Genomic DNA, 12,311 nt, shown 5'->3' with positions numbered 1-12,311 from the left:
TATGAGGCCTATAATGCGGTTTCAACCTTTCTTGATTAAATGTGTCGTAGCAAGCAACTATGTTCTTACACTGAAAATGTCTACCTCTACAAAGAGGTTCCGATGTCCAATGTAATTCCATATTTTGATTTTTACCATACGTTCCCTAATTATTTCAGGTGAACAATTTAACGAAATTTAGCTCACCTTTTAGCGAAATTATTTGGTGAGTCCGTAAAAACATGGTCCATGCAGATAACAAAGGTAATGTAAGTCCCCATGGTCCCTAGTATGGTGACCCGTGAAGATGCGGTTAGAATATTGATCGTCAGTAACCCATGGTTGTCGTAAGAGGTGACTAACGGGATCGGATGGTAAGTCTTGCTGACTAGGTTAACACATGTCATCGGTTCCCAATTGCGAAGATCGATGCTCATGCTGTTGATCACTGGATTGTCTGGTTCAGACTCGATTATTTACAGACCGCCGCCGTATAGCTGGAATATTGCTGAGAACGGCGTAAAACTAAACTCACTCACTCACCCTAGTATGGTGATCTACCTTCAGTTGTTGGTGACCTATAGCCCAATTTTTATATTGCATTATCTTGTACAGTAATAAATGTTTTAATGCTTACAAACTAGTTTTAAATTTTTATCTGTGATGCCCTAGTTGTTTTACTGTCCTTTGTTGACAGATTTTAGGAAAAACTTTATTTATTATTAAAGTATATGTTACTATAGTCACGATATGGTTGCAATATTGTCAATGTGACTCTTAATCTTAAACTCACTCACTCACTCCTTAAAAACATAAAGAAAGAAATATAAACCGTGATGTCAATTATTATCATGTTTACATGAAACATTACTCAGTGGTGTATAAGAATTTAACGTGACTTCATCATAATAAAAGCGTGGGCTGCCTATACTAAACAACACGAGGTTTCTTGACTCCGATATCCTTGTGATACATGTCCAATAAAATGTTGCACCATTCGTTGATCCAGCTACCCACCTATTGTGCAGGGAAACGGAAGTGTTAGAATTAAACCTTTGTGTATGCTCCCACGGGCAGTGGACTTGACGTTAACTGTACTGGAAACTGTAACATGATTAAGCGAGAGTCATAAGTATCTTAAAGTATTGCAGGAAATGCCTAATTTAGTTTCACAAATAAGCAGGAATATCCATGCATGTATACTGAACACCATACAGTCATTAATGCACTTTTCGAACAGCTGATCTCATTATGCCAACCCATGATACCCGTCCACTTGAAGCAGAGGAATCGAGATACTCAATTAATGTTTTATCAAATCGCAATAGCGTTTCTTCCAAATCGCTTCCTTTACAAATTTAATCAAATTTGCGGCTACACGAAGCATATACATTCCATTATATAACGGTTAATTCTCGTGCTGTTCATTATAAATAAAGCAAAGTTTGACACAAGTTCAAGGTAAATTTGTTAGGACGTGATAGGTTGTTTAGAAATCTTAGCAACGCTTTAGTCGTTTTATGTGCTCTTATCGAAACAAAGGACACTTGACATGCAAAGCAAGTTAGGAATGATATCAACCCTTCTTGCTCTCCAACGGTAATGGTGTGATACAGAAGAGATCTCATAAGGATCTTGTTTCTTTGAGTCTGAGTCATCGATGTATTTTAAACGAAAATTGAATTTTGAATATGGGTTGTTGAACGATTTGGTTTCAGCGCACGTACAAGCAAAAGTAATTCAAGAATTTTATTTTTTTGGTTTTAATTTGAATTACTTCTTTAAACAAACCAAGATACTCAGTGAGATATGGAATTAGACAAATACGTTCTTGAAGCGAATGGTCAGCAAAGGAAAAGATTCGTACCGGCGCATTTGTCTTGGTTTGGGCAGCTATTTCAGACATTATATAGCTGTATAAATATGTTATATTTTACGCCCGACGAACCGTGCAAATTGAACATACACCGATTCCTTTTTCACAATACATTAACATATTTTGTGCTAATCCAAACAACATAATGTTCACTTAAAGTTTCAAGACAAATGTCAAGGTTTTAATTTATTATAGATTGATTAGAATCTGAGTGAAGGACGCAAACATGGCTATGTTGTGTTGTTTAGAAGTACGATAACAAAACATTTCAAAGAAGTAGGTTGTTTATACGCCACTTCGAAGAAGATTTCCGTCAAGAAAGTAGATCCTGTCGTGATGCAGGATTAGTCATTGACATTTACCGCTTTGGTAAAACGAGCATAGTTATTAGAATATGTGACTCAAACTTCCATGACGATCGTGGATGGTTATCACGCCGACAGGACGACGACGACAGTAGCTCTGCTCGCTGAAAAGAACATGTGCAGGTTTCACAAGCCAGTCGTTGTCCATGGACATCTGGAGTAAAGGTATTAAATTCCAATATGACCATGCTTTCAGCAGCTATTAAATAGGCATGTGTGCACAGGTTGGTCTTAAAGCAGTAGCAATTCGGGCTAGATTAGCCAGTTCCTTTTCCAAGGAGCAAAACAACCCATCCTCCGTTCCGCATCAAATGTCAACTGCTTGATAACATCTGTGGTCTCATTCACTATAAGTTAACTTTTAAAAAAAGCAATTACATATTAAAACAATATGATCAGTCTTACTAAATGTACATGTTAGGAACCTACAAATCTCACATAGAATCATCCAATCACGTGCTCAACAAAAACGGCTGATCTTACTAATGATTCTGATTTGGTGTAGGACAAGCTGTAGCTAAAGGTCTTGTACTGTCTTTCACTTTTTTACACTGAGACATGTTGACTTTAGAGCTCAGTTCTGTGCAGTTCCAGTGCGGACCCGCAGAGAATCTGCTGGTCGTAAGAGGAGACTAAACTGGGCGACTTCTTTGTCGCATGTTGTGTCTCTGTGCCACCGAGAGCAGACATTGACAGAAATAAAGAACTTCCTGCTATTTCCTTTGTACTTTCAAATCCTCCAAAATCACCGGTGTGGTATTTGTAACAAACTCGTTCTGGTGTTTCACATGTCGTCAGTTTGGACATTGCGCCTAGTAGTGCCATACCGATACCGAGTGTATCCCTGTAGCTGGGTGCATGTGGACAATTGGTGTATAGTTGATGTCAACAATGATATCATTTGGCGCATCTAGATTGTGAACTTGAAGAGCCCTCAGATCAAATATTTAACAGGCAGCGGAACAAACATACGGTTCATGTGTACCTAAATCTGTTCACGAAATTGAGTCCAGTGTGATTTTCAAAACCTAGTACAAGGGAGTGGCCTTTCTACACGTTATAGAACCCTACGTGAGCTTCAATGTTCTCAACTAAAAAAGGGAAGGGACCCAATTTTCAATATCAAAGTATTTATTAGTTCATATTGTGAACCATATGATACTTAATATTGAATATTTGGGTGGTTCTTAACTTTTTTTGGATGAGTATATATGTCTCTTAATTTGCATCAGTGGAATTTGTTTTGAAATGGAATTATTTTACACAAAATAAACATTTCCCGTTTGAACATATTGATAACGTTGTTTTGAGGCAATACAATCTTACTGTTATTTTTCCTCCAGGGGATAATGCATCTGGAGTATTTTGATGAGATATGGCTGCTTATTACGGCATCATTTACGGCCCTGTTCCTCGTCATACAAATCTTCTAATACATTGTTCGTGTCACTTTGCATTTTGTTTGCCAACGTCCTTCTCCCACACTGCATCATTTGTATGAGCTCCCTCAGCACTGTATCTATCATCAGATCAGAGAATATCCCTCCATGTTCGAACACACACAATAAGGAGAAAATTTGATGTATATTTTGACTCACATAACAAGCTAGTAGGTGTTTACTGATTCTAACAAATATATACATTATGCCACAAGAAGTTATTCCCCACTTGATCTGTAAATCATAGATTCAAGTCTTTAAAATCAATTTTAATGTTCCGTGCACCATTTCATTTATTTAATGCTTTAAACCACTTTCTTTAGGGTTAAATGTTAAAAGGTCACTTGGGCTTCGTTTCACGCAACATGCACTTATACATTAAACCCTGCGATTGTCATTACTGTAAGTGATCCTTTAATATCCCCTACATACACATGCTGACACACAAGTACCAAAGCCTTGCAAACCGACGGTTGAATGCAAAAAGGGAAGGAATTATACGGAAAAGGCAGTACAATATTTCAGACATCATCCCAGTTCCCTACATACAAAAAAGAGTCTTTGAAATGTTATGTTTCCAATATTTATTCATGATCTTGCTTTGAGACTTTGCTAATATGAAACAAAATATGGACTTATCGGCAGTTTCTTCGTTCTTTATGCAATTGTTGCCCACGTATGTTCAATTATCGCCCAACGTCAGTTAAAGGTTTTGTTTGTAAAAAATATATGGGATGTGTGATTGGTTTGGTACTTGGAGACAAACAGCATTATAAGAAAAAATTAGCTTGGGGATTCCGTGAAAATACACGTAGAAATTCTATTTTCTGGTAAGTTAAGAATCGTCTGTTAAGAATACAATCGCATGTAAGTAGAAGATTGGAGGCATCTTCATGATTTCATTTTGAGAAAGTCAGTGAGTAAGTGAGTTTAGTTTTACGCCGCACTCAGCAATATTCCAGCTATATGGCGGCGGTCTGTAAATAATCGTGTCTGGACCAGACAATCCAGTGATCAACATCATGAACATCGATCTGCGCAATTGGGAACCGATGACATGTGTCAACCAAGTCAGCGAGCCTGACCACCCGATCCCGATAGTCACCTCTTACGACAAGCATAGTCGCCTTTTGTGGCAAGCATGGGTTGCTGAAGATCTATTCTACCCCGGATCTTCACGGGTCATTTTGAGAAAGCATTAGTCTCAGTTGGTTCATTTTCTCTGTTTTAAAAGAAATACAATTTAAAGTGGTGGGGTTTTCTTCCGAGAGACACTGATGATCATCAAGATGAACAGGAATATGGACTTGGGAGTGCAATTCCATTTTCTCTGATTAATCTTAACAGCCTTCAACTACTTTTAATTTTGGAACAATATAAGAATCATCAGCCTTTCAATATTTTTTTCTGATTTTCCGTTCTTACCTTTACGAAAGTTTGGAATTGTATAAATTATCTAACAACTGCCCAACAGAATATATTTTCTTGCTTGCTTGTTGGTTGTCCAGCCATGTTAGCTTGATTGGCAATACAAAAGCGGACGCTACATCGTAGCTAGCCGTGACAATAAATCCCCCCCATGTTATCTCATGCACTAAACTGTAAGCCTGTTATTACAGTTATGGGGCGGTGGGGTAGCCTAGTGGTTAAAGCGTTGGCTCGTCACGCCGAAGACCCAGGTTCGAATCCCCACATGGGTACAATGTGTGAAGCCCATTTCTGGTGTCCCCCGCCGTGATGTTGCTCGAATATTGCTAAAAGCGGCGTAAAAACAAACTCAGTCAGTCAGTCAGTCAGTATTAGAAGTTATGGTCGGGTTGTTATGCAAGAGTTATGAAACCCAAGTAGATATTACCAAACGTCATTAATTCAAACCAGCAACCTGATATCCATACGTGGGATGCTAGTCAAGACGCGCGGAGGTCATATTACAGCGGTGGCGTCTGAACATCCTGGATATATGCATGAATATTTATTGAAAAGTTGATTTATTGATCAGGAACAAAGAGTGTCTGACTCTTGGGATGGAAGAATTACAGACAAGCTCATTTGATTTTCCAATCATAAGGTAATTAAAATATATTTCAAAGTAACACCAATCAAGCATTCAGTTTTAAACAGAAATAAGGATTATTTGCTCAGATTTGATGTGCCCAGTAAAGTGGGGTTTTTTCATTGCATTGGTTTGTAACTGAAGGGGTCAGGACGGTGTAAAAGTATAATTGTTTTCATACTGTGTTGTTTAGTATACGGCTTGTTCTTTAGTAGTTCACAAAATAGATTTTTAACAATGTCTGTGATATATTTCATAATACATTTTGGAATGTCCTTTTTATACGATATCATCATACATCGTATAAAATATGACGCATTGCCAATGTGTCTAAAAATCATAAGTCACTGACGCTTAATATATTTGAATTAATCATGAGATAAACCTTATATTATTCTTTGTTTCATTCATTCATTCAAAATAATTCGTTCGTGCATTTCAATAATTCATTCATTCCTTTTCAATAATTCATTCACTTCAATAAGCCATATATCCATTCATCCATTCACTCTCGATAATGTATTCCTTTTCAATAACCGATTCATTCATTTTCAGTTATTCATTTATTCGTTTTCAATGTGCTATGCATTAATTTTCAAATTCTTTCATTCATTTTCAACATGCCCCTATGGGAGCAAATACTTCAGTAAACGTCTTTGTGTTAACCGACCGGTCAATATTTGACGGAAATATCCAAGGGTAACCGTCAAACGCTCATTAAAAGAGCAGCTTAACCTGATCCCATTTTATCTTATATGTCCGATAACATGACAACGGTCACAAAAGTAGATAATGGTTACAGTGAATGTGTCGGTGATGTGGATGGCGGTGAAAGACATACATTGCCTCCCATGACATCTGATTCAGTCAATATGCTAATCAGAAATGAACACAATCTTTTGTAAATCGTTTAAACAAATTCAGACTGAAAGACGCGAATAAAAAATATATCAGTTCTTGCCATAATCTTTCGTGAGAACACGCATAACATGATGTTATTCATTTTCTTGTCAAGATGTTCCTAGCTTCCATTAGAAACGATGAATATTCTGGAGGGAATGGTTGCAAAACCTGTCCCAGATTCCAATTTTGTGAAAGCTTATACAGAAGATGTACTGAGATATGTTTTTATTTTTAATCTATTCACAAAACGATAGTGCGAAGTCAATGTTGGTAATCAGGTAAAGTCAAATTGGGCAGGATCTTTATGTGGTGAAATCAAATTCTGCTTCATGACGATTGTTTTCTTTGGTTTGTTAGCCTCAGTCTGTATTTGTGGGTTTCTCCAAAGTGGGAAACGTCTTAAGCCTGCATCATAATCAGTTTACATTATGCTGACATGGCGTAATACAACCATCGAAATCTTCATAGCAACGTGTTGTTTAATACACATACACACACGCACACACACACACTCGTGCATTCATTCACTCTCTTTCAGTGATATGCTTAAATTTGAGGCTCGTCTTATAACTTTCGTTTGTCCTCGTATTTTACGATTCCTTAAGACATTATTTTACTTTTACACCGCTTGCAATGTAATTCAGAGTCCCCATGTAATGTTCACTGCGCCTACAGAACAACTTTTGTGTGAAACCATTTGGAGATTATGTTGAAGATCCTTTCAATTTCATTCTCAAATTGGTGGCTGTTTCGTTCCAGTGACTTCCTCTATAAATTTCAAAGTAAATCTGACAGAATTATGTGTGCTGTATCAGGGTGCAAATTATAGTTCATGAATTGGTTTTATAGGTTATGTTTTGATGCCAATCTGTTACCATGGTGGAGTGGTCGTACTGTAGTTTGAATTAGCTACTTCTCACTTACTCTTCTGGCAGTATCGGCTGATTCCACCAGACAGACTTGATGATATCAACATTCATACACACTGTCTGGGACTAAGAATATTCTATTACATGTATTCATATGAGTGATGTTTTTTCCAATACATACAACGGAAATGCTCGCCTTCAACATATAATGTTTTGTTGATGAGAGGTTATTAGCTAGAATATAAAAAAGAACATTCCAAGTTCCAAAACATCTGAAAAAGTAGAGTAAAATCTGCAACTGCTCATACATATTTCAGCAGTTCTATCTATGCTCACATCTTGTATTACAGATAAATCATCCACGGGTCTATGCAATGTGGATGATAAAAACCTGAATCTGGTGAACGTTATGTAATCTTTCCTAAAAACGTACACCTCCCAGGGAGTAGGGTGATAAAGTTGACAAGATACTGACTGCACAGTCATGCAAGGATGTCTCTCGCACCACGGCTTCTCTTCGTCAAGTCATGGACCGCTTCATATTATACTACATGCAATGGACTCATGTTCATTGTACATTAATTGGAGTCTGTTAAAACACTTCACAGCATCCTACGATGTTTGTATATCAGCATATTCTGTGCGCTAGGTTCATGGTTTTGCATCTGCATAGAAATCTATATACGGAGCAGTTACCATTGTCTGTCTTGTAACTTCAAAATGTGTCTGTTTATCTTGTTATTGCACAAACTGATGTGGAATTACACAGACAGACAGACAGACAGATTTATTTCGTAGAGTGGCCATGAGGCCAATAGTACAGTAACATTTTGACATCATGTTCTTTGGAGCGCTGGCATGAGAACTGATGTGGAATTACATATATATCAATACGTGTGTGCGTTTCTATTACCTAATGGAAGCATATGAGTGATGGGTTAGCGGGTTAGTGTTTGTTAGATGTTAATGTGCACAGTCAACGCCAAGAACAGGTTTCAGACAGATTTCATGCTGCATAAAAGTAACAATTGCGGTGAAACATATATCAGTGAGTCGTGAAACTCGGTGAAGAGAAGAGTACACGGACAAGTTAGTACGCTCCGCATTTCCAGTACTACAACGCGGCTTAGAACATGAATTAAGCTGGATGTGGTTCCAAGCTCGATAAGACAGTTGTTATAGGTTTCCAACTTTGGTCAAGCACAAGCGCAAGGGTAAAATGCTGGGATTTCTTATTCATTATACAAAACATTTTTTCAAACCAATTCTGGCATAAAACACTGTAAATACACAGAAATTCGCCCCGTCACCGTCCAGATAATCAATACTGATTCCTTTATATGTTTAGAAATCTGAAATTATTCCAGGCAATAATCGTCTTATACATACCCTAACTAATCGTGTTATTCTGTAGACGCCTGTGGTGATGACAGTTCTGAACAGGGGTGTTCAGTTCATCTACAGCGTGGAACGTGTGTGGAGAAACGTATTATACATAACAAAGAAGACAATCACTTAAAAGTCAGAGCTGACTTCTCAGTACCGCTATAAAAAATCCTCTGATCTGATTTTATTGCCACTGCATAAAATATGACTATCAGAACAGATCATAATCATTAAGTGGGTTTTCTGATTTAGAATACTTAACTGACCAGAATACGACGTTCCTGGACTATCAAATATGAATTAAGACCGAACTCCTATTCACTATCTGAAGCTTAGAATTCCAATAGGATGTTATTTCCATGCAGCAATTCACCATTTTCAATCTCGCAAAATATACGTGGAATTACATGTATGGGTAGGCAAGAGGCAAGAGTATATTCAAAATTGATCTTAGAAACGCACAGGTTGTAACTTCATGAAAACGTTTCCTTACACTTGAATATTTATGAGATATTGAGCCACGAACCTCAACAGTCATTTATACGTATTCATGTCTGAGTCATGTTTTGGGTATAGTGTTATGCTTCGCAATACTGTGGAAAATCAAATTACAACCTGACATCGCTATCAAATAGTACGTCTGTGTCTAGTCCCTCTCTGACAACGACAAAGTACCCGTTTATAATATCATGGATATTTTAAGTTAGTTAGTTGGTTGATTGGTTGGTTGGTTGTTTAACGCCTCAATCAGCTATATTCCAGCTGTATGGCGGTGGTCTGTAAATAACTGAGTCTGGACCAGACAATCTAGAGATCAACAGTATGAGCATCGATCTACACAACTGGGATACGATAACATGTGTCAGCCAAGTCAGTGAAGGTGACCACCCGATCCCGTTAGTCGTTAGCATGGGTTCACGATCAATTCTAACCCGGATCGTCACGGGTCTGGATATTTTAAGAGTCTGCCCGTCAATAAAACGTCAAGACTTTCTCTGCTGCTGTCATTTTGAAATAGCCACAACAGGTCCGTGAACCTGTACTACTTCAGCTGTATCGACAGACCTGTTGTACGTTTATCGCGAGGACCGTTACCATTCAATTCACCACAAACTCAAATTTTCAACCGCCCAGAAGCTCTCTAATATGAAATATGGAGTGTCGTTACATAACGTTACGTAGTTAGGGAATATGGCGATAACGAAGGGCTTGTGTCAATGTTTCTGATTTGCTTTAGGTGGTGACATCACTGTATTCCTGACCTTGAAATAGAAAAGCCGCCATATTCTCCAATGTGTTTAAATGTCACGTTGTAGAAATATAATGACTTTTTCATAAAATTATTTACGTTTTTTGGTAAATGATGGCTAAACGTACCGATACTTCATCTGTCTGCCACTGTGTGTTTATTTCAATCCCTTTCGGGATTCCGTTTTGCATTATTATTACAGGAAACACATAAATTAACTGACAGATTCTGAAAGCAAAAAGTAAAAGGTCCATCAAAAGAATCCCCAGGAGAATCCAGGATATAATTGTTCGCCAGTAATCTATTCTTGTCGTTCGAATTGATTAAAACTTTCTGGTGGGGTCAGGCAAGGTGGCATAGTTGATTGAAAGGGACCCTGCACATTACATCACGGGTTTGTTAAAGTACATATCAGGTAATCATTCTTGATCACCTAGAAGCTAGACGTCTGTTAATTGTGGCATAAAATAATAAACTTCTTTTTTAATTTACTTATATTACATGTTAAATAAAGAGAGACCATTTGATATTCTAATAATAACGCCCCCTGTGCATGAGTAAGTGAGTTATTTGAATTTCAAGCCGCTTTGAACAGTATTCTGTTATACCACGTCGAGGGAAGAACGTCCGACGTGCTTCAGGGCCTGGACGTCTATTAAAGATTATTTGATAGAGATGCCGCTATTGAAAGCTTTCGTATATATTTTAACGACTAAGAACGAATCCCATATATTAAACCTTTCACTATATATTAAAAATGCACTAGTTAAAAGAAATATACTGTTTAAAGAACGTGTTACTTCCTGTGTGTAACAGTATGATGTGTACATACTCTCTTGTATATGGGCCAGAGACCTTCTGTACAATAAACCTTTTGACTTGACTCACTATGGTGAAACCCACGGTCAAAGGTACGACGCTGACGAACCCAGAAGCAGAATCACGGTGAACCGGGATTCGAACCCAGTATTATGGGTGTCTGATGTACGCGAGGGACGCCCCTGCACAACACATTGTAGCGCCTTAGGCAACTGTACAATCCGTTTAGCCAGAACTTTTAAGCTGAGTCTACTGGTCTCAAACGGACATACTCGCATGTGTCATTGTTTCTTGGAACATATGTTGTTATAAATGTTGTAGAGATGATATATGACATACCAAAACGTCAAGATCATATAGACGGTTAACATCAGCATATACTTCTATATTTGAGGATGAACCTATCACAGGGGATGAAGCAGTATTCAAACAGTTCTGTAGAGATTGTCGGAGATATAAAACACTCCTTTACCTCTCTTGATGATTCACTTCACTCCATACACCTGTTCGATATAGACACGGCTATTTACCCTCGGCCATCACTTCATCGCCATCGCCAAGAAAAGCATGGCTATAAATACTAACCTGCGGGTTAAGTCTTTTCCCCCGCATAGTGCTAAATATAATTATGGTTTAAACGTCGACAGTGTGGTTTTCAATGCTACAGTAGATCAAGAACAGTTTACTGTTATTAGGTTGTCTTTTGAATGCACTATCATCGGTTAGATGCTCGTTTTTTACAATTAATGACATGTGGTGTGGTGTGGTGTGTAGAGTGGTGTAGAGTGGTGATCTACTTTCACATACTGGCGATCTATAACCTGTTTTTATATTGTATTGTTCTTAATAGTGATATTATTTTAACTGTCAGTTTTAAATATCTGATACTCTGATCTTTTACTGTACATGTAGTATAAATGTATTCTCATCCATTCACTCCCTCACCGAGAGAGGGGGTGTATAAGCATGGCTTTAAACTAGCTAACAACTGCTTAAACATTTACGTTTAAAGGAAACAAAATATATCTATATTGCAGTTATGTTATTAGTAGTGATGTGATGTTTTATTTGATTTAAACATACTTTATTCATTGAAAAAACGACTGGGCACACTGATATTTACATGATTTCAATCAAATATGTTTAAAACAGAGAAGATATGCATAAGAGATCTTGAGTTTGAGACTATCACAGTTTAAGATGAACAGAGGAATCGTTTAGTTTGATTGATGTAATCTGGACATATTTCAAGATATTCTGATTTTCTTCAATTGAGAGATCTGCATTGTCATATAAAATACGTAGTGATATGAACGAAATTTGGCTGAACATGACCTCTGAATAATCCTGTACCTGTCCAGCGATGTCTAAAT

The 12,311-nt window shown here is 37.5% G+C and overlaps 1 long non-coding RNA gene across 1 annotated transcript; it reads left to right on the top strand.

The window, feature by feature from the left end:
* The first annotated feature begins 247 nt into the window (after window positions 1-247).
* Window positions 248-11,801, top strand: LOC124287990. The gene is made up of 3 exons (XR_006901354.1): window positions 248-268; window positions 4,168-4,170; window positions 11,725-11,801. It is a non-coding gene; the product is annotated as an uncharacterized LOC124287990 (long non-coding RNA).
* Window positions 11,802-12,311: the final 510 nt, after the last annotated feature.

The sequence above is a fragment of the Haliotis rubra genome, unplaced genomic scaffold (genome assembly GCF_003918875.1).
Source record: "Haliotis rubra isolate DU_JTF1 unplaced genomic scaffold, ASM391887v1 Scf41, whole genome shotgun sequence".
Lineage (NCBI taxonomy): Eukaryota > Metazoa > Mollusca > Gastropoda > Lepetellida > Haliotidae > Haliotis > Haliotis rubra.
Note: the sequence above shows the minus strand (reverse complement) of the source record. Positions and strands in the feature narration are given on the sequence as shown.